This window comes from Polistes fuscatus, unplaced genomic scaffold, assembly GCF_010416935.1.
Source record: "Polistes fuscatus isolate 324 unplaced genomic scaffold, CU_Pfus_HIC Scaffold1, whole genome shotgun sequence".
NCBI classification, from domain to species: Eukaryota; Metazoa; Arthropoda; class Insecta; order Hymenoptera; family Vespidae; genus Polistes; species Polistes fuscatus.
In genome coordinates, this window is record NW_025112997.1 from 3,568,950 (window position 1) to 3,594,883 (window position 25,934).

At 28.2% G+C, this 25,934-nt stretch overlaps 1 protein-coding gene and 1 long non-coding RNA gene across 2 annotated transcripts in view; one reads left to right on the forward strand and one right to left on the reverse strand.

Moving 5' to 3' along the window:
* LOC122517523 (protein gustavus) overlaps positions 1 to 25,934 on the reverse strand; it is a gene marked incomplete in the record, with an annotated part of 197,359 nt that overhangs the window by 137,562 nt on the left and 33,863 nt on the right.
* Positions 2,326 to 3,056, forward strand: LOC122517550. Its single transcript, XR_006303889.1, has 2 exons — positions 2,326 to 2,524; positions 2,691 to 3,056. It is a non-coding gene; the product is annotated as an uncharacterized LOC122517550 (long non-coding RNA).

The following is a 25,934-nucleotide window of genomic DNA, read 5'->3' on the forward strand; positions in this document are numbered from 1 at the left end:
TACAATTAAATATTATAATATTTTTTAATATATAATTTTATATTTTTTTTTTAAAATGTTAATAATAAATAGTAGATACAAGATTAACTGTAAAATTTAGGGAACGAATTTAAGATCATTTATTATTTATATTAAGAATAATACAATTAAATATTATAATATTTTTTAATATATAATTTTATATTATTTTTTAAAATGTTATTAATAAATAGTAGATTCAAGATTAACTGTAAAATTCAAGGAACGAATTTAAGATCATTTATTATTTATATTAAGAATAATACAATTAAATATTATAATATTTTTTTTTAAAATGTTAATAATAAATAGTAGATACAAGATTAACTGTAAAATTTAGGGAACGAATTTAAGATCATTTATTATTTATATTAAGAATAATACAATTAAATATTATAATATTTTTTAATATATAATTTATATTATTTTTTTAAAATGTTCTATAAAGAATTATTTAAAAAAAAAAAAAAAAAAAAAACAATATAAAAATTGCTAATATTTTTGTACCATTTCGTAACGAGAAGCTAAACGAAAAGATAGAAATAAATAGAGAAAAAGAAATAAAGAAAGAGGAGAAAAAGAGAGAGAGAGAGAAAATATGAACGTAAAGGAGGGTCACGGTCAATGGGTTTTCGTTTCTCTCTTTCTCTTTCTGTCCGCGACTTACACATCGATGAGCACGATATTAATAACAGCGAGCATTTGAAATAAACGCACACAACGTTACGAACGTAGACAACAATTTTATGTGTTTAGAGAAAAAGAGAGAAAGATAGAAATAGAAAGAGAATCAGAATGATAGAAGTTTATATGCATGAGTATATGTATTGTATAAATGTGTGTTTATGTGTATGTGTATTCCTAGAATGATACAAGTTTGTACACTACACATAAGCATTGGATTAGCGCGCGGGCGTGCCAATTCTAACACAAACTCGTGTTGTAATGAATGACAGCGTGAAAGCGCACTATTGCGTAACGAAAGTCGAAGAGAATTGCTGTTAGGTGAATGCTAGAGCTATCTATCTATCTATCTATCTATCTATCTGTCTAGCTAGCTAGATTCCCCAGTTTTCTACTTTGAACAATATTTAATTATCAATCGCAATCAACAATTGTGGATATTTATATATCTCGAAATATAACACATTAATCATTGGATTTGATTTGATTTGTTGTGTTAATTCATTTGCCTTGGCATTTAGTTCGACGAAAATTCGGTAATGTTTTTTTTACGTTTGGTTCGTATTTGTTTCCACGAGTGTGGCTCGTGATATTAAATATTTAATACAAAATTGTAATCACAAAAGTTAGACTCGTCTAAATACGGCAAGTACGGTTATTAAATGATCATTTAAAATTTTAATAAGATACGCTTTTCATTCGTTGGATTTTTTATTGTCATTTGAATAATGTGACAATGTGAAATAATATTATTTATTTTATTTTTTTTTTTTTATTTTTTCTTTTCATGGGAATCTATAATGGTATATAATATTAATTTGAATAATAATATAAATAAATTAAATAATTTAAATTAAAATGAAGGATACTTCGCGAGCACATTGGACGATTACATTCATAGATATATATGCGAGCATAAATAAATCGTGTATATAAAAAAAAAAAAAAAAAAAAAATGGAAAGAAAAGAAATATATAAGTGCGAACTCACGCGTCGTAACCGCCACGACGTTATTTCTTTCTCTCTTACTCGATAGTAACACGCACGGCACGTGCGTTAGGTTATTTTTATAATACACTTAACGTTACTTCGTCGTGATCCCGCACACCGAGCGTGCACGAATCCTGGTATGGGGTTCAATGTACGGCAAAGATAACAAATTTTTTGTCGCTTGCTTCATTCAATCTTGAAAAAGTTCGAACGATTTTTTTTAATCGTCTTATTCTAAATCTTTCGATTCAATTCCAAAAATTCTAATTGAAAAATATATATATATGATAACAGAAAAATAATTAATAATACGGACAATGAGAGAAAAAAATTATTTAATTTTATCACAAAAAAAAATTATTTATTTTTAATTTTATTCGTTAAGATTAATATATATAAAATCATACTCTCTTGGTCAGATATAAAATTAAAGCACAGTAATATTAATAGTACTAATCGTACTGAAAATAATAGAAATAAAATATGTCGAAGTTAAAAGAATGCTTAAGTAAAATAAAATAAAATAAAATAAAATATAAATTTAAATTAATTAAATTAATTAAATTAATTAATAGAGATATTAAAAAAAGGTAGAAAATAATCTCAAAAATCAGAGTAGGAAAATGTAATCCTACGTAGTATATCGAAGTCATCCCTTTCATATCCCATATAATATCCAATGGAAATTATCGTTAAATGTTATTGGTCGACAGGAGGAAGAGAACGAGAGAAATTCAGGAATATGGGGATTGACGAATAACAGAGCCTTTAGCGATCGATAGTTTGCGCGCAAGCGACCAACAACCAGAGGAACAAACAAACACACACACAAGTAAGTATGAGAAAATAATAATATATATATATAAAAAATAAAAGAATAGAAAAAAGAACAACTTAATTCCTTTAAATATAATTTCTTTTGTTCGTTGATGATCAATAATTCAACATATACTCAATTCTTTCTGTCTAGCTCATTATAAAAATTGTTTTTTAAATAGAAGGTGGCAGGGGTCAAGGAAGGGAGGACTGATGGTGGTAAGGTCGTGCGACTGACAATCGTTCATTTGACTATCGTATAGACGGTTTTTCAAGATCACGTTGCTTTTTTTGTCACGTTACACCTTACACCTTACACCTTACACCTTCCACCTTACACCTTTTCTTATTCCTAATCGTAACAATTCTAGAATAATAATGCCGATTATATTCCGATGGCTTTTGTAAACAAATTGCGAATGTGAAAGAATGAATGTATAAGAAAAAATATATAAAAAGAAAAAGAAATCTTGAATAATCGCATTGTTTCATGGGAATGTAAAAGTTAATAAATTAATTGATTACCTAACGATTTTTCCTGACATAAATACGTCTTAATAATTAATAGTCTCATGTTCCGACGTTTTTAAGCGTTCGTTAAATCAACATTGGAAAAAATTATAATCACGATTTTTACTTTTACTTTTATTTGTATTTTATTTTCATTTGTTAAGTTTAAACTTCCGTACGTTTACTAAGATAGATAATAATCACTTTGCTATAGATAATCGATTATTTACTATCAATTAATTTCTAAAAGCAAAAAAACATTAATAATAATAATAATAATAATAATAATCATCATCATCATCATCATAGGATGAAAAAAAGAAGAAAAAGTATTATTAATATAGCAGAATAATTTTAAGATTCGGTGCGGGTAGTGCACAGCTGAGCATCACATGGCGCGTTCGAATGCCTTCAAGTGCGAAGACTAAGGAAGAGGGGTTGGTAAGGGGTAAAGGGTAAAGGGAAAGAAATTACCCCCTGGATCGAGACTACTTTGTTCGGTCTCTCCATATTCCCGTATATGTGTATACAGAGTGTCCTATTTGAATCGATCGATTTAAATATTTTCAAAACTATCGATGGTAGAGAAAATTGTTTGAAACAAAAGTTGAATGGTTTTAAGGGCTACATAATATGATATTATTAATTTTTTTTATAGGTGGACACGTATAGGTCACATGAAGATCAACTTGGATTTTTTAAATAGAATTATATATTTTTCATGCAGATTTTTACTCCCTACAGAAAAGTATTGAACAATTTATGACAGAAAATTATTAGTTTAGAAGATATTTTAATTTTAGTATTGGTACGCGTACTACTAGTATTCACTTTGTCGTAGTAGGTGTTCAAAAATAGATCTTTCAGTCGGAATAAAATTAATCGAATAATGTGTCCCCTAAAACTATTGAACTTTTGTCTAACACATTGTTTTCTACCATCAACAGTTTCGAAGATATTTAAGTGGATCGATTTAAATAGGACACTCTGTATATATATATATACTTATATACGTATATACTTACGAATGTATATATTCTCTCGAATAAATGTAAACTGATTCGTATGTGTGCACGTGCGCGTGCGCATACACGTGTTGTGTATGTTGACTCTTATATTTTCTTTCTCATTTGTATTTGGACTCTCTTTCAGTTCGAAAGTTAAAACGCAGAGTGGATATTAATAATTGAATGCGTTTAATTCTAGCGTAAATTGTTTACGCGCACGCGTACGTTTATTCAAAAGTCAATGTGAGTAAGCAACGTTACGTTTAAACAACAGCAGCAGCAACAGTAGCAGCAGCAAGGATAATTTGAAGATGTGGAAGGAATAAGGGGGGAGGGTGAAGTTGAGAGGAGAGAGAGGGAGAAATTTATTCAGCGATTTTCCCGAAGGTATCGACGTTCCAAAGAGACCCTTCCTTCATCCCTTATTCCCTTCCCTTATTCCCCCAGTCGTTCCTTAACTTCTATGTAAGACCGCTTTAATTTCGTCTTTTGCATAATTAATCTCGTGGATTTATAGCCATTTATTTGGCACCCGTGAAATTTATGATAATTATATTATCCCTTTCCCCCTTTATCACGCGATTGAGAATTTCAAATAATTTTACTGTTTTAGATTCGTTTATTTATGTTTATTTATTTATTTGTTATTATTGATTTAATATAATGAATTTTGTTTGTGGTGTGAATTATCGAAAAAATTATAAATTTCTTTTTTTTTATATATATATAATTTAAAGAACATATATTTATTTCATAACAAGTATATTTAAATAAGTAAATTATTATTTGTGTAAATCGTGTGAAGAATAATTATTATTTATTGACAAATTATTAAAGATAAAAATATGTTTTTACTTTTTTTTATACTTAATATATTTTATTTATTTATTTATTTATTCGTATATAATTAGAAATAAATATGTTAGTAAAGTATGTTATTTATTTGTATGTTGTTTTGTGATCGTGTTTAGTAATATTATGAGATAATCATATGCGAGATTCAATGAATTAAAGAATGAATGACGGGCTATACGAGATACCGGAAATAGTAAAGAGGTCAATGAACTATTAAGAATGGACAATGTTGTTAGAGAGTAAGGTTGATAAGTAAGTGACCACGTACACTAATATTTAGTTAGAGAGGACGACTCGGAATGATTTAGTGGCGCCATCGAAAGGTTACCAAATTTCATATTCTTCTTCCTGCAGTCGATAAGGTAGGAATTTTCTTTCCCCAAAATTCCCATTCATTTTTTCCTCCCCCAAAAAAGTATTATAATAAATAAAATGAATAACAAATTATTACAAAAATATAAAAAAATGATTCTATTATTCGTCTAATTCATAGATATTCGTTCTAAACATTTATACGTTAAAAATGTTCTTAATTTAATATAAATATAAATTCATTCGAAAGGTTTTATATTTATTTTTTTAATTTTATTTAAATAAAATAGAATAATATTAGCTTTTTATACGAGAGAGAAAAAAGTTCGAAAATAATATTATCCTTAGATATCCTATTGCTTTTTTTTTCATCTTGTTAGCTGATAATCGAAATATCTACGTTACCTTCAGTTCCACTATGTGATATCGGTTCCTTCGTATTCGAGGGAACGTTTTCGTTTTTAAAAAGATGACGTAATCCTTACCTGAAACACACATAAACACAAAGATAAAGATATACAACTCGTTAAATAGTCATGAAAATTCCAGTTTATTGCAAGTTTTATCTCTTATCGTCTATTCTTTAGTATTATAACGTAGAAACGTGCGATTCCCATGAAGAGAGAAAGAGAAAGAAAGAAAGCAACTGAAAAAGAAAGAATGAAAGAGTCTCGAAAAGGTTAAAGGTCGATATCAAATAACAAGCGTCGATAAGATAGATTTCTTCATTTCCTTCAAATGGATTTTTATCCTCGATATTTTAAATCCGTCAATTGCACGTTCGATTGTAACCGTTAACTATATAACTGTTAATTTAATCCATTTGATAGTCAATATTATGTTTAATACTTTAAATGAGATAGGAATTAGAAAATATGTAGAACGGAGACAAATTAGAAATTAGCTTAAGATAACATTTAAAATGAAAGTTCCAGAAGTAAACAAAAAAGTAAACAAAAAATAGAAGAAGATTAAAAATAGGATAATATATTTAATTATTTATTTTAAATGATATTGCCACGTTAAGACAGAAAATTATTAAAAATAAATATATATTTACGCAATATCGTTGAAGGTAAAAATAAATGTTAATATTTAAACGTTAAAAATATATGAGTAATTGTAAAAAGTGTTGTCTTAATAATTTATTTTTTTTTCTTTACATAATAGAATATTTTTCATTGCAAAAATATATCTAACTAATTGCATAAATTTGAAGGATCATCTATTATATAATAAAAAAAAAATGATCACTTTTATAAACATTGAATTTCAAATATCTCGACGAGAGTGTATAATTTTCCTTAATGAAGATATAAAAGAACGTATAATGGATGAATAAACGATTAAATAGTTAACTAAACAATTCCAATTTGTTTGGTACCGAAATCACTTTTAATATTTGTTAACCTTATTAACCGTAATGAAGTTTCAGATAATTGCCAAAGCATCGCGAGTTACTCTCGCGAGCTTGTTTCCCATAGTCAGAACGTTTACTTTATCTAAACTCGTTCTTAGTAATAGTAGTAGTAGTAGTAGTAGTACTAGCAACTATCTAATTTCTTTGTAATGTGACTCCCAAGTTAATTAAGAACTCTCACCACCTCGTCTTACAATTCGAATTTCCTTTTTTCTCTTTTAAAGCCAGTCAGTCAGTTAGTAAGTAAGTAAGTAAGTAAGTAAGTCAGTCAGTCAGTCAGTCAGTCAGTCAATGTTTTCTCACACTAGACATGATCTAATCGTTTTGAATTTCACGCAAATATTTCACGTAGAGTATTAATAGTTATTACGAGAAAATGAGAATGCGTCAAAGTTTTGTGCAAGCTTGTATGATGAAGCAATATGAAATTTCTATCGATTACGTGGAAGATACCTAATTTACCGACACAATTTCTACAATGTTAATTACATATTACTAAATTTTGTATTTCGATCCAAAAATAATGATAGTATTATTTATTCAGATTACAAATATTAAATATCATGACTATTATTCTTAATATTATATATTATTATTATTATTATTTATTTAAAAATAAATAGTAATAAAAATTCTGTCATTACTTAAATGACCAATCAAAAATAGATAGACAAGTTTAGACAATATAAATAGATAGATAGATAGATAATAAGAATTTGATGGTTTAGTAATAGCATCGTCACGTACGCTTTTAGGATTTAAAAACTTTTATATTATACGAGAACGTATATCCGTGAACAGATTACCTCGCGAGAGTTAGATGATGTGATTCAAAGGAAACTAGAAAGGAAGGAAGGAAGGAAGGAAGGAAGTACGCTAGGGCCTATGATAGAAATAAGGGATGAAAAGGAATAAGTAAAAAAAAGAAAAGAAAAGAGAAGGACCGACAGAAAAAGATAGAAGAGGAGTTAGGTGGATAGCTGATTGCTCAATCCATCGAGAAACCAGCGACACGAGTTCCATCTACTCTCTTTCCACTTCTTCTTCTTCTTCTTCTTCTTCTTTTCTTCTTCTTCTTCTTCCTCTTCCTCTTCTATTTCCTTTTCTTATTTTTCTACTCTTCTTTTCCTCGTCGTTTCGTGCGATCCTCAAATTGCGTTTTCAACGGGCGATTACCCCCTTGCTATCTTCTACTTTCTTACCCTCTTTCCACCCCCCCTTCCACCACCACCACTCTTTCCCCTTTCCTCTCTCTCTCTCTTTCTCTCTTTTTCTCTTTCATTCTTTTGTTCTTTTCTCAACGTTAGATCCTTTATCAAGATCCTGAAACGAAACGAGCCGGCGAAGCACCGTGTGCGTTTCTACCTCCTTTTTTCTTTTTCTTTTTGTTCTAATCTCTCTTTCACTCTCCTTTCTATCGTTTTTTATTTCCTTTTCATTTCTATCCTTACTACTAGGAAGTTTTCTTACTTCTTTCCTTCCTTCCTTCCTTCCTTCCTTCCTGTCTTCTTTTTTTATTTTCTTTACTACAGTTTTAAATTACTGTCAATCCTTCTATTCGGTTTCTTACGAATTATACGAGTGTGTCGTTTAAAATTGTAAATTTAGGATATAATAGAAACAAATTGTAGGATTTCTATCGACATTGATATTAATTAAATTTGTTTAATAATCGAATTGTTATCGAGAATTGTCGAATACGTTTGGTAGTTTCTATTTCGTTAAATAATATCAGTAATTTTGTATATCGATAATTTTTGTGCATTAATTTTGTTGGTCAATATACAGTTTAACTCCGCCTGCATGATCGCTGGGCGGATCGAGATCAGCGATCATGTTGCTGGTCCTAAGCCCGGGAAAAGGAGGAAGGTTGTTGGATCAGGTTGGCCCCCTATCCAACGTAAAAAATAAAAAAATTGCGGCTCATAGAAACGACACTCTGCCTCGGAATAAGTAAAAAAAAAGAACGGAACGAACATATTAGCAGAATGGACAACAGAAGAATCGTCAGAATTGCACGGGATAAGTCACCGATTGGCCGCAGAATTACGGGGCGCCCACAAAAAAGATGGTGCGACAATTTAACAGTGCAATAGGCAGAAAAACGTCGTTACGGAACAGACAACTTGCCTAAACTAAAGAATGAAGAAGAAGAATATACAGTTTGTTCATTTATTTATTTATCAAGTATAGGATTAGTTGATGTTGAAAATTAATCGAATGATAATTAAATAAAATATTCTTGCAATATTATTGATCTCGATATCACAGAAAAATAAAATGAAATAAAATTAACATTAAAACCTACTGACATTTCATGTATACCTATTTTTACCGTAAACGATATATCTTAATATAATAATGAGATTTTAGCCAATAGGATAATAGTGAACAATATATTTTCTTTTATTCACAAACGAATAATATACATTTTATGTACACAAACTACTATCTTTTTATAAATTGCAGGACGCACAATCATTTGACCATGCGTGATGGAAGTTTTAAGAATGAAATAAATAAATGAATAAAAAAAATAAAATAAAAAAAAAAAAAAAAAGAAAGAAGAATAAAAGATCGTCGTACATGTGCGAGAAGAAAAATATTCAATATTCAATTATATATTTAATAAAATATAAAAAATATATATGTTAACGTGAAAATACCGAAATATTGGATAATGTCAAGATTCATATGATCGTTTGGTGTATGTCCGAGACATTAATTTATAAAAATAAACGAATACATATTTGGTATGTGTTGACAATCATGTGAATCTTAACGTTCTCAAATTTCAATTTTTTACGACACGACATATGTGCCTATAATTATGCAAGTGGTCTAAGTCAAAATTAAAAGAAAATGAGTTTATTAGTTATTTAACATCACATTATATTTTAAACTAAATTAATTTAGTGTAATTTTAACGATATTGTCAAAAATGAACCGTTAGATAGTGTTTGTTATTTCAATATTATATAGAATTCATTTAATATTCAAATGTAATCCTTTAAATATCTCGAAACAAGAAATATATGACTTGGATTACTTTCATAATTATGTGCACATATATACTAATATATTTTATTATTATAATTATATTTATTAATCCAATATTCATATATGCACATATGGGAGAATGATAATAGAGACGAAAGACGGGGGGACGGGGGGATGGGGGGTAGAATTAAAGAATTAGAGTGGAAATAATTTTCTATTAATTTTTTTTTTATATATAAGCTATGTGAAATGTCATCATTTATCCGATAGTTTTCAATTAGATCGTCAGATATCATATGATCGTTCCTACCGATATACAGTCGACGGATAATTTAAAGACGGATTAAAACGTCGTGTACTTTTTATCAATCTAAACCTTTCCCCACCTAAACCCCCTCTATTCCCCCTTTTCTCTCTCTTTCTTCCTTTCTCGGTTTTTTTCTTTTTTTTTTTTTTCAACGAATGAAAGAGACGTTTCATAAGATCGTTAATGGTCTTTTCGTTATTTCTTTTCTCTCTGTTGCTCTCATTTACTCCGGGTATATATAAAAGTTATTTTATTTTATATATATATAAATTTTTCTTTTCTTCTTCTTTTTTTTCTTTTTCTATTTTAGTCCTTATATTCTCTCGAGTCGTATACATCAACGTCGAACGATCAATTACTGGGTCCAATGGAATTACGAAAAACGGATATAACTCGATCAGATGAGAGCCTTCAAGCTTCTCTATCTCTTTCTATCTCTCTCTCTCTCTCTCTTTCAATCACCTTGTTCGTTGGGTCAGCCACCTCAACACACATTCAACGATAGTAGTTTAAACGTGCGACAGAAACTCGAGTAGGAGAGCTTGGTTTTAACGTCCCTGAAACTACGCTACTCTCGTCCAATCCCAAGGTTCAACAATTTAGTGTCATCAAACGTTCTAACGCGAGCCTTGAATTCGTGACAAGAGCGCGATAATCGATCCTTGACAATGACTCTATCTATCTCTATTTCTCATACACACACGCACGCACACAAACACACACACGTATATGCCTCTAATCGCGTACGAGAATGTGTGCGTGTAAGCGAGTAAAGTGTGTAGTTTACTTTTGCAAATGGGTTTAATGATTGTTTCGAGGTGAATCAATTTTGTTTTGTAGATTTGAAAATGTATTTTATTGATGTGTATGTGTTATCGAACGAAGTTAAGAGACATTACGTTGGTATGATTATATTATACGTGATTATATAATACGTTTATTAACTTTATATAAGGAATAATAAGAATAAATTTGATTATATCTACGATATCTGTGTGTGTTAGTCAATGTATTGAGTTTATTCTTGTTATTTGGTCAATTGTCGTTTGTTTATTGGCTGAATTGTCACGAGATTCGATGATATGTTGTTTTTCTTTTTTTTTTAATTATTTTAATTAATTTGTAAATACGGTATGGTATCTAATCAATGATTTAATTTCTCAGATTTAACGTAGGATTCGTTGTCGTTACGTTATTTTAATTTCTATTATAAAAAAATACGCGTCTAAAATTTAATAATGCATGATTTTTAATTACATATTTTAACAAAAAACAAGTAACAAAAAATATTTATCAACGATGTTATCAATCGAATGACTCATTTTTCATTATTGTAAAATATCAATAAACATCAACGACCAATACCTTAACATACAAATAAAAAATGAACAAACCATTACGTTCGCACGTATATTGAAATAAATGCAATTTTCTGAAACATTCTGTTGTCAAAAAAAAACAAAAAGAAATCAAAGAATCTCCTAATATTACAGATTATATAGAATTTCGGAATAACCTTTGAGACCCGTCTACAAAATCACTGAAAATTATCGTTGAAGCGAAAATTATTATTTATCGTTAATCCATGCATACGTGGAACGCACACCCACATACAACACAGATAATTTATTTTATCAAACGGAATAATGTTTATATATATATATAATTGTAAGTAATATAATAGAATTCGTTTTAAATAATGCAACAAATAAAAATAAACAAGAGCAAATAATAATATTACAAAAGCAAATAATTATTGTCGTGAATTAAGAATATGAAAATATATACGTTATGCACTAATATATATTAATATATTATTTATATTATTAGTGCGAGTAAGTGATAGTGACAACAAGGAAGGTGGCAGAAATTTGGGGGAAGGGGTAGCAGAGGGAAACACATACACGCGTGTCTGTAGATGGCATTAGGGGATTAATTAATGACTCGGCACGTGAAACGTTACAATCACGGTAGGTAGGTACTCGTAATCACAGTGACATAATCGTGTCAATTGGCGCGGCCTAGGAATGGAGCTTGATAATTAATGTACGTAGGAAATTACAAGCGAAAATGTTGGCATCCGTGAGTTCCAGCAATCTACCTTTCCGGCCTCCACCCCTCCCCCCCAACCTCCTTTCACCCACCACCACCATCGACACACTGTTTCTCTCTTCTAATCATTCGAAACCACGGATTCTCGCAAGTTTCGATTTATTTCTCGTCATGTTCAATAATTAACATCACTTCTAGTCAATAATAATATCCTGCATACGTTAATGGTACTAAACGTTTATAGTAATTATAGATTGATCATATGTTATCGAAGCAGAAGAAGAAAAAAAATCATAGAAAAATATATCGAGGTAGACGATTAATTTTTAATCGATGTATCATCGATTAGATCGATCGTTAATATTTTGAATAATTTTTTTTTCTACGTTTATGCGTAAAAACCATGCATGTTTGTTTGTTCCTTTTATTTGTTTTTTATTTTTTTAAATAAATTTGTAATTGAATTTGAGATTTAACATTGGTGTATATAAATTATTATTATACCATTTCTTTTTCTTTTTTTTGTTAATCCCATAAAATAAAATAATTTTTAAATGATATTATTAATAATAATAATAATAATAATAAATAATCGTTAGAGAAATATTTACAAAAGATAATAAAATATATTGTTGTTGTCATTTAAAAAAGTGACATGAGAGTTTTATAACAAATTTGTATTGTCACCTTTAAGGTGATATACGGGGTTGAAAGGGTTAAAACACGATCTATCTTATATCTTGCGAGATACAAGCTGATTTTTCAAGATTTACGTCATTCGATATACCTCCAACGAGATAATAATACGAAGATACCATAAAAATGAAGCGAACGGTGAAAAAGAACATTTTAGATATCTTACTTATATATATATATATTTCTTTTTCTTTTTAATATTTTTTTCACCAAAGGAGTCATATAAAATTTGTAATAAACAAGAAGATAATTTAAAATTTATGATTCGCCTTACGTGGCTTCACTTTTATTTTTATCCTTCCGATACTTGGAAAAGAAACATTTATTAAAAATAATAATTCTGAAATTTAAAAAAAAATGTCTTTCTTAATAATAAGTAAAAATATATTACAAGACAGGTACGCGATGAAAACTTTTTTTTCCCCCATTGAATTTTCAATGTACATTAATAATTAATCGTATTATAATTATTATTATTATTTTTGATTTTAGAAGATACTTTTTATATTATCATCTTAATGATTTATTTTTATTTTGTTTCTTTTTTGAAAATTATTAGAAATTGTGTTGTTGACAAAAATCCCATTGTTATTGCCAATAAATATTGTTAATTAATAATAAAACGATATTTGTTATTTTCATGAAGTTTTCATTAATGCAAATAGTAACAAAAATTATATACATACATATATATATGTTAAAGTGTGACGACAAGAAATGTTTAAATATTTATAAGACACCCTGTTTATGATGAAGAAAGTAAGAATACGTATCTTCGCGTTCTAGACAAACTTTAACAAATATTAGAATATATTTTCTTACCTATACACTCTCACATACATAAACTTCCTTATTATTATTATTATTATTATTATTATTATTATTGCTATTATTATTGTTATTATTATGTGTGTATATATACGTATACCATATCAAACGATTTGAAAGTTCTTCCAGGAGGTTTCTTCTCGACCTCGAAGTTCCTCAGCTTTTCTCTCGTCAGCTGGAAAGCTTGTAGCGTGAGCGTAAATTCTACTCTCGAGAAATGTTAGGAAAACTTTCGGCGAAAGTAAGTAAGAAAAGAAGATATTAAAAGCAAATTTTCGACGGCCTTTAAATCTTACGTGATAAGTTATGATAGGGAAAGAAAAGTGATCTCTCCTACACATATTTACATATAAATTCGTACCTTTTTCTTTGGTTTTTTTCTTTTTTGATATATTATACCCTATATATTTTGTATCGTTTTCTCGGTTTTTAGAATTATTGTTTATATTATTATTATTATTTTTTTTTTGATTAAACGTTTAATCATACGAATAAATGAAGGAAGTAAAATATACGAAAGAAAATCTTTCATTGATAATTTTTAATTTGAATTCATTTTTTATATCATCATTTTTATATCATCATCATCATTATTATTATTATTATCTTTTTAAAAATTAATGTTTAATTTTATACGTTAAATAAAAATATTTAAATTACAATTAGTATGCAAGTACGCGAGAAATGAGAAAATACGTAGAAAATTTAGTGTTTAAATTCCAGACATAAATTCTTAAACATTACATAGGTTCATTTTTCATATTATTAATATTATTATTGTTTGTAAAAATTTTGTCGTTAAAAATTCGAAATTTATTAATATACAAAATGCGAGGAGTAAATTAAACGTGGCGAAATTATTCTTTGTATAATTTCGATGCAATTGCATTTCATCGTCACGAATTCATTATTATTCCATTCAATCAAAATTCAAACTTAATTACGTCGATATAAATAACTCGATGATAAAGAAACAAGAAAATCTATATAAAACGAAATAAAAATTAAATAAATAAATAAATACTAGTCTCGTATAAAGAAATTAAAACGAAATACAAAAAGAAATTTTTCTCACCGTATCGTTTGAGTATCAAACCTACACACGCACTCACACAACACACACATACCTATACGCAGAAAGAAGAAGAAGAAGAAGAAGAAAAAAAATGAAACCATCATAACTTTAAACCCTTGCCTCTTTTCCTTATTTTTCTCTCTTTTTTAACATCTTTTTGAAAAGGCACGAGCCAAGTGATTCGCATGTAAATGAAACGTGCCATCATGGGTGTCTCTCTGAAACGAAGTATAGCGAAAAAGAAAAAAGGAAAAAAAAAGAGATGAGAAGAGAAGAGAAGAGAAAAGAAGAGAAGAGTATAACAACATAAAAGTGAAAAACTTTAAACCGTCCTCTTTCGTTCCTTTTACTCAGCTGCCTCTTTCTATCCCCCTTTTATCCACCCCCTTTACCCCTTACCACCCTTTTCTACCCACGGGCTCTTTATCACGACCTCTCTTATTAGACTTATCGATCGTTCGAGTGAAGCAAAACGTTTGTATCTCTTTCTTCCTTTTCTTTTTCTTTTCTTCCTCCCCCCCTTTCCGCCATTGCACACCCCTCCCACGCATTCACGCCCCCGTCCGCCCCCGCTCTTTTTACCTTTTTATTCTTCTTTACTTCGTAAGAGAAAGAGAAAAATAATCTTTAGGAAAAGCGTCGAGAAAGAAGAAAAATAATTTGTGTGTGTATGTGTGTGTGTGTGTGTGTGTATCAAAGTCGAGGGAAGAAGTAAAGAAAAAAAAAGAAAAAATGGGAAAAGTAAAAGAAAAATAGAAAAGAAGATGATAACGATAAAGAGCTACGACGAATCCTCTTTTTATTTTATTTTATTTTATTTTATTTCATTTTATTTTATTTTTTTTGTATTCCACTTATTATTATACTTTTCTCGATTGGTTGTTTAGCCGATACAATTGAGAGGAGGAGGAAGAAGAGGTGGTAAGGGAAATTTGTTTCCTTGATTACGTACGATAAAAATCACAGACGCAACAACTTTTTTTCTACGACGCTCTCTCCCCCCACCCTACCCCCACCATCCCCCACCTAGTTCCTAACTCCATTCCTACTATTTGAAATTGAATAATTATTATTGAAATTGTTCCTTATGTCATTCTATCATCGTTCAATTCATTTTATTCGATTATTTTTCTTCCATTTCTCTTGTTTCGTTCCTACTTCTTTGATCGAAGATGTTAGGTAGTTTTAAGGAAAAGGAAAGAAAAAAAATAGAACAATAAATTAATTAGCAAGAGAAGAAGAAGAAGAATATCTGAGATTTTCTTTAAGCGAGTGAAAGTAGACAAAAAAAAAAATCAAAGAACGAAAATAAACAAACAAACAAACAAACAAAAATATTTACCGCGACAACGAAACGCGAAAAACGGGAATTTTGCATTTTTGGGTTTTTTATGTTTTCTTTTTTTTTCTTTTTCATCATTATTATTATTTTTCGAAAAAAAAGACAAAGAAAGAGAAAACGATAGGTAAAAAAGCAAAAGGAGGGGACGAGAAAAAGGAAGGAAAGATAGGAAAAAAGTAGAGAGGATACAAGATCATGAAAAAGTAAACAGATAGTAGGGAGAAACTAAGAAACGGGTGGTTGGGGAGATGTTTAAGGGGAGTAGCATAAAGTATGGGATAGTAGAAAGGTAAGGGATGAAAGTTTCTTCATAAGATCTCGTTCCATAGGAGGAAGTCCCGAAAGTTTCGTTTTACGTTAACTTCCGAAAACGAGTAACACGAGCACGAATGAAGCTTTCGACGATGGACATACTTTTATTTATGTATCCACATATATATATACGTATAAGTATATATATATATATAGATTAATTTATTTACAAAAGTTTGTCTATTATTTTTTTCTTTTTTTTAATTATATGTTTTTTCTTCTCCATTATTTGTTTATTATAAGTGTATATGGGAGTGAGGGGGGAAGAGGGTATCCTATCATTTGGATCGATCTTTCGAAGTTTAAATGAAAAATGTTTCGTTCGTTATCGATAAAACTTTTATTATATTCATTTTTGTTTTTGTTTATATAATTTTATATTAATTAGTCAACGTATTGGTCCGAATAATAACAGTAATAGGAGAATTAATCGATTGCAAAGGATTTCATACGTATGAAAAATTCATTACAACGATGAAAATAATCTTTGTGAAATAGTTTATTAATGATTTAGATATGTTAGAAAAGTTTAATCAAAATTTTGTGTGTCTATGGTGTAATCGGTCAATGATTTCATTTGTAGAAAAATTACATGAACTATCGTATTTAAACGATACATTTTACTTATAAAACTAAACAAAATATTGACTAAATATTCCATAGACTCATATTCCTTAAAATATGAAAATTTAAATCATTGATTAAATACACCATAGTAACATTTATTCAAAAGTATCCAAATGATTGTTAATTGATATTCTACATATGTACTAATTAATCATACATACTATACATACTAAACAACACATAAAATACGAATATGCGTACACAGTAGGAATGTAGAAAATTGTATTTAACGTTTCCTAACGAACGACATATTGTAACTTTGAATTAAAAATGGAAACCCCCCCTAGAATTGCATAGGAGTGTATCTAAACTATGTATTAAAAAAGAAGACAAAAAAATAGGTACCAAAAAAATGTTTCGTTTCAGAATGTAGAAAATAGTATTTAACATTTCCTAACGAACGACATATTGTAACTTTGAATTAAAAATGGAAACCCCTCCCCCCCAGAATTGCGTAGGAGTGTATCTAAACTATGTATTAAAAAAGAAGACAAAAAAATAATAGATATCAATAAAAATGTTTCGTTTCAGAATGTAGAAAATTGTATTTAACGTTTCCTAACGAACGACATATTGTAACTTTGAATTAAAAATGGAAACCCCTCCCCTAGAATTGCGTAGGAGTGTATCTAAACTATGTATTAAAAAAGAAGACAAAAAAATAGGTATCAATAAAAATGTTTCGTTTCAGAATGTAGAAAATTGTATTTAACGTTTCCTAACGTAACTTTGAATTAAAAATGGAAACCTCTCCCCCCCTAGATTTGCGTATGAGTGTATCTAAACTATGTATTAAAAAAGAAGATAAAAAAAATAGATATTAATAAAAATGTTTCGTTTCAGAATGTAAAAAATTGTATTTAACGTTTCCTAACGAACGACATATTGTAATTTTGAATTAAAAATGGAAACCCCCCCCCCCTAGAATTGCGTAGGAGTGTATCTAAACTATTAAAAAAGAAGATAAAAAAAATAGATATTAATAAAAATGTTTCGTTTCAGAATGTAGAAAATTGTATTTAACGTTTCCTAACGTAACTTTGAATTAAAAATGGAAACCTCTCCCCTGCCCCCCCTCCTTAGATTTGCGTATGAGTGTATCTAAATTATGTATTAAAAAAGAAGACAAAAAAAATAGGTATCAATAAAAATGTCTCGTTTCAGAGTTTCGAATTTGATGTTTCGGATCTCTTACGAGGGCAAAGCTTTTGCTACGAGCTATCGCACAAAACTGGGCTACGCGATATCGATTTACAGAGAAGCAAGAGAGAGGTGCCATATACACGTCTATCTTGTTTCCTCTCTCTCTTTCACTCTCTCTCTCTCTCACTCTCTCTTACTTTGTCGTTTTTATGTATCCGTGCGAACGGTTAGAACACAAACGAGGGAGTTTACTCCGTGTCGAATACACAACGTAACTACGGAAGCGAGGATACATTACTCTACCGACAAAGCGATTAAAAAGGAACTAATTCGATGGAAAAAATCGACAAAACGAGCGTGATAATCGTTTCAACTTACGAACAAGATGATGATATTAACGTAGATTAAGATAAAGTCAAAGATATATGTGTATATATACATATGGACCGTTTATTTTAAAAGTAACGTAAGTTAATTTTTTTGTTTTCGTTTTTTATTTTTTTTTGAAACGAAATATCACATAATTTTTTGATTTATTTAAATGTAAACTTCTTTTATATTTATAGCTAGTTAATTTATGTAATATCTTAAAACAATGCCAACATTTTGTTCTAATTAAAATCGGATAATAAAAGGAAATTATGAACGTGACGTAAGTCTTATTTTCATAAACTTAGCTGGCAGAGTTACGCGGTTAAAAATGTTTCATTTTTATTCGAAAATTATTTTGAGAAAAGTAACTTAAATTTAATCAATGAATGGACACGCAGAAAAATCTTCAAACGAGATTTCAAATGACATTTCCATCTGTCGATATTTTACGTTAAATATTTAACTACATATAAATATAATATACATTGAAAATAAAAGATATTACTTTTATTTTATTTCTTTTGTTATTATTTATAAACGAAATTGGATTAATACAAAATATATTTTAAACGATATTTCACATTTTTTTTTATAATTGAAATTAAATGATTTTTACGTAAAATAAATGTACATGTATTGATAAGTTAATAAAGTTAATAGAAACATTGCCAAACTTGACATAATCAATTTATATTTTTGAATTGATTAATATGTCAACCTTCAATTTGCTCTAAAAAACAAAAACTGTCCATACGTCAAATTACTTTTCTAAAGTATTATCAAATAATATATATATTTACTCGTATTTTTTCGAGAGGAAATTATTTTAATACGAACAATATTTATTTTTTCGTACAAATCTATGCTCATATATTATTCCAGTTTTTTTCCTTCTCTTTTTCTTATATCTCTCTTTATGGAAATTAATTAAATTATAAGGAAGACGATGATTGAAAGGAAAAGAATCGCGAAAGAAAAGAAAAATCTTGAAAAACTGTTCGATCGAATATTTTCAATAAATTTATTTTTATTATCTTAGAAAGAAAAGTAGGTCATGATTGATGTTCTCAAGTAATATTAACTAACGATCAATTTTAATTCTGTGGAATAGAAAAAGAAAAAAATTAAAAAAAAAAAAAAACAAGAAAAAGAAGAAGAAGAAGAAGAAGAAGAAGATAAAAAAAAGAAATAATAAAAGACCGAGCAATTAGAAAAAAGAAAAGAAAGTAGACTTTATAAAAAACTTGCTTTGTTATTATTATTTTATATTCTTTTTCATTGCTGCTGTAACGAAACACGCGAACGACGTGACATTTGCATATATGTCATATGTCACTAGTGCAACAAAACGTTTGCACCCGTTTACTTGAATATATATATTTCTGTGTGTGTGTGTGTGTGTGTATCTATGCTACCCTTTGTGTAGATAAGCGTCAATTCTAATCACTTTGAAAAAAAGAATCGTTCATCCGCTTCGTTATATCCGTCCACTCGTCATAATAATCGATCGTTAGTCGTACCTCGTCGTTCCTCGTCGTTCTTGACACGATTATCAAAGTTTTCTAAAGTGAAATAGAGAGAGAGAGAGACAGACAGATAGATACAAAGAGAAATAGACAAAAAGAAAAAAAAACGATTCTAACGATAGAAAGACAAACGATCGAACGACTTTTATATTCGAGTCAATTTATTTATTGGCACAGTGTATCGATATAAAAAAAAAAAGAAAAAAAAAGAACAGAAAATATTAAATATTAAATGTAGATCAAACAACAAAAATATTCAACCGCAAAATCCGTTATTATTATACGATCTATCGTTTAGTTATATAAATATGCAATTCGTTTGCAAAAAATTAAATTTATTATTTAATTACCGACTACGATTTCATCTATCTATCGCATATTTTAAATAGACGAGCAAAATTATCGAGGATTATTTATTTTCGTTGATATAAATATTTCTAATTGAAAAATAAAAAAAAAAAAGAAAGTAATAATCATTAGAGATATAAATATTAAAGGAAATTCGGTGACTTACATTGGTCCGAGTACAAATCGTTCTAATTAACGGGCACAATTTTTATTGATCACGTGCAATTTCGAAGAAGAAGAAGAAGAAGAAGAAGAATAGTGAAAAATAATACTTATTACCTTTTCCACATTTTCTTTTTTCTTTTATATATTTTTATAGTTGGTTTTAATTTCTTCTTTCTTTTTCTTTTTTTTGTTTTTTTGTTTTTTTTTTTTATATAACTCGATTCTGTTAGATCGAGTAATCGTTAGAAGAAAATTAGATTGGTCGTTAGTCGTACGTTGACTCTCGAAAGATCAATTGGATAACAGGATTAATTCGACCTTCGAGACGAGTTCTCGAACGAAATCAGTTGCGACTGTTCTCTCGTAACGAACCAATTTTTTCTCTATCTCTCACTCTCTCTCTCACTCTCTCTATCTGTCTCTTTATCTTTATCTTTATCTATGTTTTTCTCTCTTTACAATATAATGCATATATATAGATATAGTATATATGTACGTAGAATATTTCATACTTTAAATTCGCGTTCAAGGTCCAATGTTCACGGCCGATCATTGTACATCACCAACGACACATCATACATATAGTTAATTACTGTCAAGGATAGTGAAAGCACGTGCTAGTACGCGATAAGTATACATAAACGACGCATACATAGATATATGAAACTTCTTCCTCGTAATATTGTTTTAAAACACTTCCTATTACGTTGTTTAGAATGTTATGATTTTTAAAGGGAGATCATTTTTTCTTTTTTCTCTCGCATCATTTTTAAATTTATTATTTATCGTTATAAGAAAATTTGTATTATCTTCTTCCTTTTATACTAATTATCGAAAATTATTCGACAAATTTTGAATTAATGGGTGGGTAATTTTGAAGCTAACTTTTATGTTAAATTATATTTATTTTTGTCGTTTTTTATTTAAATTATTTTAATATTTTAACATTTACCTTTTTGCTATAGGAGAAAAAAAAATAAAACGCTCTATCGATACAAATAATATTTATGCTTTTAATGATTGTTTTTATTATTACGTAATATATCACGATTTTGTTGATTGTAGTAATATTTTGTTTACTTTTTTCTTTTTTTTATTACTTTTTTTTTTCTTTTTTTTTCTATAAAAAATCACGACAAGCACATATTAGAGATTCTATTTTAATATTTTAACAACGAATAATTTATCCTTAAACATACACAGACACAATATTATCTCGTGATTTATTTAAAGAGTATTTACTTTAGCATATAATGACTGGGAACATTTTCTTTTTCGAAAATCAATTTTTAATTTAAACAGAGAATAATATATTTACATAACATGTTTTGTCTCTTACTCTCGCTGGCGAGTTAAAAAATTCAATACGTGATTATCATTTTTAATGAACACACGTTAAACGATGCACTAGGGTTACGTCAAGCGAGACGATAATGATGACTAATCGAACCTGGATATATGATAAATAATTACAAAGTAGTATATGTTACTAGTATGGTTAACATTAACGTGTTAATAAGAGAAAATCTTTAGAAACTATGATTTCAGTATCAATATTTCCAATATAATGTTCACATTTATCTACACGAGTTTATGTAAAAAATGGTGTGTTATATGAATCTTTGAGATAATACAAATATATATATATATATTTGTATATATTTTTATGTATATATATTTTTATTTATTATATATTTTATTTATTTATTTTTATTTTATATACATAAATAAAAACAGAAATAAATAGTCAATAAAAATTTGGTACGAGCAATTTTTGAAGAGCGCATAACGTCGTGTAAAAAAAAAAATTTTTACAAATATTTTTTTCCGATCATCGATACTTGAGAAAAACATTATTAAATACAAAAGCAAAAAAAAGTAAAATTAAAGTACAATAATAAGAAAAATCGAATATAAGAAAGTGAGAAACAAAAAAATAGTCACGTTTATCTTATCATGTCGATCTTACCAAAAAATCGAGGTCACAAAATATAAAAAATAAAAAAAAAAAAGAGCGTACAAAAAATCATTTAAAGTAATAATAATTATAGATAGAGAAAAAATATTTCGAAATAATAATGAACGTGCATTGTAATGATTTATACAAAATATTTTTCGACAAAATATATATTTCCATTCAATATGATAGAAGATACTATAAAAGAAAAATGAAGAATAAAAGTAAAAATACAAATATACAAGCACACGCATATATATATATATATATATATATTAAAAAGTAGATTAAAAAAAGGGCATACAAAAATATACAACGGAAACAGCCTCTAGCTTGACTTCCACTCATCTCATTTCATCTCATCTCTCTTCCTCTTTTCTCTCTCTCTCTCTCTCTATCTTTCTCTCTTTCGGTCTCTTTTTTTCTGGGAAATATGTACTTCAAAATAAATGGAAATGCTAGAGATTCTTTTATTTCGGTCGACCTGCAAACGACGCATCGTTGTGCAATGTAATAACCGACGAATAAAGTTTACGTACGTACGTACGTATGTATATATTTATATATATGTATGTATGTATCTATGATGAGAAGTTTTCTCGATAGGTCGATACGACAAACCAAAGAGAAAAAGAGAAAGAGAGAGAGAGAAAGAGAGGTATCGAACGAACAGAAATAGTTATTTCAAAGTATTGGAGAACGTTCAATGCTGTTCCCTTTTGAGGATTATATTACGTATAATTTACTGTCTCTATTTCACACACACACACACACACGCGCGCGCGCGCACACATACAAACATATATTTGAAATGATTGACAGAGATAAGGAAGGTGGATTTATAAAGGGATAAAAATTACAAATAAATATAATACCTCGGGGATAATTAAAACAGTTAAAAAAGTATCCAACAACAATATCTGATTTGATTTAGAAGATATAATTTTTTGGAAAATTTATTAATGATCAAGTTATTATATTTGAATGAGTTTTCTTTTAACTAGAACAACGAAAGAGAAAGAGAGAGAGAAATTGATAGGGTTAAAAGAGGGTGGTATGAGGGTGGGGAAACATTGAAATGAGAGATCAAGTAGGGTGCAAGTTTTTAGGTTAAGCTTGTATGAGCTTATCAAGGATTAAATAATAATCATCATACGTATGGCTTCTACGTGTCGCTTTTATATAAATTATTATAAATTTATAGTATATATATGTATATACCATTCATAAATATGTATATTTACTTATTATTATATAATACTTATTATTATAATATTTACTTATTATTATTAATATATATATATTATTTAATAAATAAGTTGAAAAATCAAATTTTAATTAATATTAACCAAATTTTAGTCATTGTGTTACACTGCTGAATATATTCACATTCGTGCTTCAATATTATTCCCCTATAGTTATCATAAGTTTAAATAGCAAGTGAAAAACATAATATATATTATATTATATATATAAATATATATTAAATAAGTTTAGCATAAATGCTAAATATCATGCGTGATAGATGGCAACCTCGCAAAATAATTAAATAACAAAAAAAAAATTTGGTTGTAATATTAGCCAAGAAAGTTCGTGCCGTTCGTACATACGATTTTATATATTAACTATCTTCATTCGTAAAAATGACACGAACTTTTTAACAGGATGATGTATTATTAAATTGTTCGAAAAGTAATTTCGTTTTTCCTGTTTCTTGTTGTTTTTTCAACGACAAATAAATATATATATGATAATTTTTTTTTTCCTCGTAAGTATTATATTTAGAATGATGCATTTAAATAACGTAATTAACGTCGCATATGTATATATTTTCTTTTTTTTTTATATATATATATATACAATTTTAAGTATATATTTGACGCGTCACGTATGCATGTATTATCTATGTAATAATAGTATAATAATAAATTTGAGTTGTAACATTTGTAGAGTATAAGTTAGGACGTTTGCTTAGTGCTTTCGGACGTTTCGAACATTATATTCCAGAGATCGTTAGAAAGAGCGATAACAGAAACTCGTCAAGTTTAATTAAAACACCTTTTGACTTTTGCAATATACAGAATGTTTTCGAGATATCGCTCAGGCGTCCAAACTCGTGTAATAAAGATTCGAAGTACTCCCGTGGGAAATGTACAAAAGGGGTATATGAGTAGAAGGAGGGGTGAGGGGGGGTGAACATTAGGAGAAACCATCAAACGAACGACGTCGTTTGATCTTTCAGATTTTGTCGTAGTTTTCTAACTTCTTACAAATAAATAAATAAATAAAAGAAAGGAACGATAGAAGATAAAAAGAGACTCGAGAAAAATTCATTCGAAAAAGAAAAACAAAAAAGTAAAAGAAAGTATACAAATGAGTTTAATAAAAAAATGTAACCAATGAAAAAAGTTCCTGTCCTTTTTTGGTAAAATAGGCTTATCCGTTATTTTCGTTCATAAAAACTGGCGTGAAATTATTTTGAGAATTATCTTTTTATTATATTTATTATTATATAAAAAATTTAATCGATGAATAATATTTTTTGAATATTAAGTGTAAGGTAGAAGGAAATAGAGGAAATAAAGAAAGAAGAAAAAACCAAAGAAAAATGAAATAATATATCTAAAACGAATGAATGGAATACATATTTTCGTGCGTAGTCAAACATACATGACGTTAGACGATGAAATTTCTCGTATACGTTCTCGAATATATACGTACAGGTATATTCTCGTTTGTAAAAAGGTTTTCGATCGTGATGCAATTTAGTGGTGGCGATCAGAATAGATGAAGGGGTCAGATGGGGTCGTTTGCTTACGTGACGTATGCGAATCATCGAAGCACGTACTACGATCGCCATAGTAAACAATAAATATTTGAAAATTGAATTAAACGCGAGCTTATAGCTCAACACAACACCGATCCGAATAATACACGTTTGTAAATGTTATCTATTTATTTTTATGCACCTATATATATATATATGCATTCATTTTAATTGTGTATTTTATTTTAAACAAAAATTATTTTATTTATTACAAATATCAAATGTAATTCATAAAAAATAAAATAATAAACCCCCTGCGGTATTGGGGGATAAGAATAAAACCGCAGTAGTCCCTGCTTGTCGTAAGAGGCGACTAAAAGGGATAATAATAATAATAATAATAATAATAATAATAATAATAATAATAATAATAATTAAAATTGTCCTTTAATTGAATCACTCATTTTGATCGATATTGGTGGTGGTTAGATTAAGAAAAAATAGATAAAAAGGTAAGTAAAATTATTTCAACCAAAGGAAGAGTATTTTCAAAGTAAGAGAGAGATGGAAAGATCGGTTGCATAAATAAATAAAAAATAAGACAGGAAATAGAGACTTCTAATGCGTTTAACTACGTGAAATTTTCATTCATTGAATTCTGTTAACGTTTAATCATTGTAGATTATTATAAAGAAGACTTTTAACGAACAGGATTTTCTGGTCATTTAATATTCATTGATAAACACATAAGAATGAAAGAATGAAATGAAAGATAGGAAGATAGTTTGATGTAAGTGTATATATA